The sequence below is a fragment of the Crocuta crocuta genome, unplaced genomic scaffold (genome assembly GCF_008692635.1).
Source record: "Crocuta crocuta isolate KB4526 unplaced genomic scaffold, BGI_CrCroc_1.0 scaffold258, whole genome shotgun sequence".
Classification (NCBI taxonomy): domain Eukaryota; kingdom Metazoa; phylum Chordata; class Mammalia; order Carnivora; family Hyaenidae; genus Crocuta; species Crocuta crocuta.
Window position 1 is genome coordinate 1,887,687 of NW_027532842.1, and position 3,962 is coordinate 1,891,648.

Genomic DNA, 3,962 nt, shown 5'->3' on the forward strand with positions numbered 1-3,962 from the left:
GGGGGGGGGAGGGTTTGTTTTTTGTTTTTTGGGGTTTTTTTTGGTCTCTGAAAACTATTACAAAAAATTATGAGCTACACATTGGGTCAGACCTGCTCAAATACTATGATTTTAAGTTTAAGCATAAGTTAGGGAATTACTTTTTCTCGCTTCACTTTAAATCTTTAAAAACAGCCGTGAGTCACTAACTAGTGTAATTTGGTATTTTATTTGAGGTTCTAAAGGCACCAGCCTCATAATCCTCATGTGATGAATGTATAAAGGAGTGAAGGGGGCTGGGGGGGCGGTCACCTGTAACACAATGAAGGTCAAGGTTCTGTACCCATCCACAGGAGCTGAGTGACTAGCTGGGAATTATAGGAAGGCCGCCTGAACCCACACAGAGCACTGCCTTGTGATGAGAGCTATCCGTCTCAAAGGCAGCTTCTTCACAAGATGGAATGTTCTCCATCATTCAGTGTTTACACAGGGGCTGACTAACTACCCAGGGAGTGGTGACAACGTGAATTCAGTCTACAGGACCTCTCAAGGCAACTCTGAATCTAATTTGTTTCATTGACAGAAAGGAAAGACTTTCAATCATGAGTGTGTCTTCACCATATGTGGCAGCTTTAAGGACTAAATAGAGGAGGAAAAACACTGGGCCAGGACCCAGAGGAAGTCACTCGGATGTCAGTTTGCTCAGCTTTAAAATGAGGGGGTGGACTGGGTTCTAAGATTCCCTGATTTTAAGGTCTCTTAAAAGGGCTTCGTATTAAAAGTAATACGTTCTAAGTACATACAGGTATAATTCACTTCTCTGTGTCGGCTCCATTTATCAAAACCTTGGGGAAAACGTAAAGAGACACAAGGGTACTTGACTTAGTGCCCAGGGGGCTGAAGATATGATAGAGAGTCTGGGTCCACAGTGGAGGGTGGATTCCACACCCAACAGCGAGACCCACGTCCAGGGGAGCCCAGAGTTTTTTCTTCTCCATGCTCATTGTCACCTGCCCCTCAGGGCACAGGAAAGCCGCAGAGAGAGAGTTGTAGCTAAGCCAAGTCACCAGGAAACACTAAGTTCATAATGAATCACTGAAAAATGTTCTAAATATAGTATGCGTTGGTCATTGTGGACACTGTTTGGACTGTTTATAGGCACATGAGTATCTAAAAATATGAGCTGCACAGTTTCAAACAGTTCCTTACTATAGTTGTGTTTCAGATTTTGAGACACGCCTACTCTGCCACAACAGAATTCCTAGTTACTGTGGTATTCCGAAACCGAATTCTGTGTGAATGTACTGTTTGAAGAAAGACCAACGTTCCGAGAAGGAAAAAGGAACCAGCTCTGATAGGCTCGCTGTTTCGATGAGCTAAATCGATGCTCCAACATCGATTGGTTCGATGAGCCAAAAATGCTTTGCTCCTAGGCTTTGATCTAAGGACTCTGCTCTCTTCTGAGAGCCCCATATTTTACTTAATCCTTGTCATCAAAGCATCATATCTCCACTAAAGAACAGAAACAACATTTTTCTTGACATTACATCTAATAACAAGTATAAGCAGAGTGGTTAATGGCATGAAGATATCAATGCAAATAAGTGAGACATTGTTCTGTGGTTTATTGGTGAAGTATACATTTTACAAATAGTTAGGTGGCAAATAATTACAAATCAATTCTAATGCTCCTTTTTTAAAAACTGGAAAGGAATTCTAAATACATGTTTATTATGTATGAATAACTGATTTATATTGATGTACTGCATGTTAATAACTATGCATTAATAATTAACTTATTATTTTACTACGAAGTCTTTAAAGTAGGAATTATTTTCCCTGGCACATAATCGCTCTTGTCTCCCTGGGTATCCAGGGTGTCCCCTCTCCAGTATCCTTTGAAGCAGATGTGAGAAGAAATTCCATAAGCACACCTGGAATTATTCTGTCCACACCTATCAGCTCTCCTTTAGCAAAAACTGCTACCATGGGAATAGGGAATCTCCATCATCCCGAGATTACTATTATTTTTTAAGGAAACCAAGGCCTTAACTTCTTCTTTGGAAAGATATATACCATAAGAGATTTTTTTTTTTAATCCCTTATGCTCCCTTTAAAAGAGAAACATGCCACTAGGGATTTTACTACTAAAAAAGACAAATAATTGCTCCTATATTTAAAAATCTTCAGATCATCAATATACACACACATCTAAAAATAAAATATGAGTTAAACATTTGCAAAAAGCTCTTTCAGATTTTGAGAATCTACTGTGCCATGATGTAATCCCTCACGACAAGTGAATTCTTAAAAATGAGTCCTGTGTGAAAGCAGTTCTGAGATGCAGCACCTTTAGGAAACCAAGTGAGCAAAAAAAATCTCTCAGAAACTGCTTACAAGCACATCAAGATAAAGGGAAAGGTAATGCATTATTTTTAGGAATAACTACGTAGACCAAAATGTAGAACTTTGTAGGTAGAAATGTGCCATGCATCATCTCTTTGAACCCAAGAAAGGATAGAGAAAAAACAAGCTCGGAGAAAGGAAATTAAAAAAATAATATAAATCCATCTCGTTCCCAGGCCCTCCCCTCCCAATCACCCCATCTTGCTCTCTGTTTCTTTCTCTTACTACTTCAGCCCGATTCAACTATTGTAATCCCTCCCAAAGAGCACCCCGCACGAAAACCTCTAAGACTTTCCTTGCTAACTGACATCTGAGATGTCATGGTTTCAGATCCAGTAACAGTGACTTTGAAGTTGACAGGCTGAGATGGCCTTTGGTCGTCAAAGGCTCTGCTGAGGGGGGCAGCCTCCAGATCTCCTTCAGGAACCGTGGCTGTTTGTGACTTGCTCTGACACTATTAACACTTTAAGATACAACTTCCAACATCAGTCTCGGAAACCAGGCCTAGAGCAGCATCCCTCAGCTCATGGGGGCGTCTGGAAGCTTCTGGCATGCTACGCCCACTCCTCCTAGTACCCCACTCTGCAGTGGGGTCCTTTAGCGTGGAGCCTGGAAATTCGTCCATTAACCCCTGAGGTACTGCCTCTAAATGCAAGGAGTTGATGCAGTCCTGGAGTCCCAAGGGGCCTCCTGGACTCGGTCCCCACTGGCCCTGAGCCCACCAGCCTGTCTCACCCATCTACGGGAAGGAGGCAGGTACCCCCATCAATGTTTATGTTCTCGGCTTCCCAGCCCTGTGCTCTTTCCTTTGTATTTGTTCTATAAAAGCTGTTGCCTTTGTAATGGACTTCAACCACCCCTCCCCTGACCCCTGCCATTTGTAAAAGCAGAAAAACACTGCTTTTCTTCGCTTTTGTAATACTGTGTCCTGGGGATGTGTTGAGGGAAGAGGTGTTGGGTGGGGGCGATTGGGCACCAGGGGGCTGGTCCCACAGAGATGCCCATGGGGCAATGAGAGCTCTGTCCTCCCCCACCAGCCCCACCCTACACCTAACTGATACTTGATTTAATAAACACTATAAAGAGTAAAAAATAAAGCTGTACTTTTCTATTTTTAACACTGTTTAGTTAACTTTGAGAAATCCAGCCAAGTTCTCCACCAAAATGAAGGCATTACAGGTAATCCCCGGGCACTGAAAGGATTCTCACCAGCAATATTTAATACATAATGTTTCATGACAGCGCAATGTGGTAACACCTATGTTGGAGCTTTCTTTCACTTCTTACCTAGAATCCATGGGGCACAGGGCTCCTGGAATCAGTCCCTGGCTAAGTCATTTTCTAGATTTAAAAGTTTTTTTCTGGCACTTTAACTCCTCATAACTGAATAAAATGATAATGTCAAACAGGCTTTCTTCTCTTCAGTAGATCATTTCCTAAAGTCCTAACGATGATAGATTAAGGAAGTAAAATAAAATAAGAAAAAATAAAAGGAAATCAAATCAACTCTTTCATACACAAAGAAATACAGCAGTTATACCCACATGCTGATTCACTTGCTGCCCCCTCCCCCATGG

General features: G+C 41.9%; 1 protein-coding gene across 3 annotated transcripts in view; it reads right to left on the reverse strand.

Annotated features, from left to right (window-relative positions):
• The window catches only part of MTUS2 (microtubule associated scaffold protein 2), a 376,214-nt gene that overhangs the window by 319,826 nt on the left and 52,426 nt on the right, over positions 1-3,962 (reverse strand). The window lies entirely within an intron of this gene.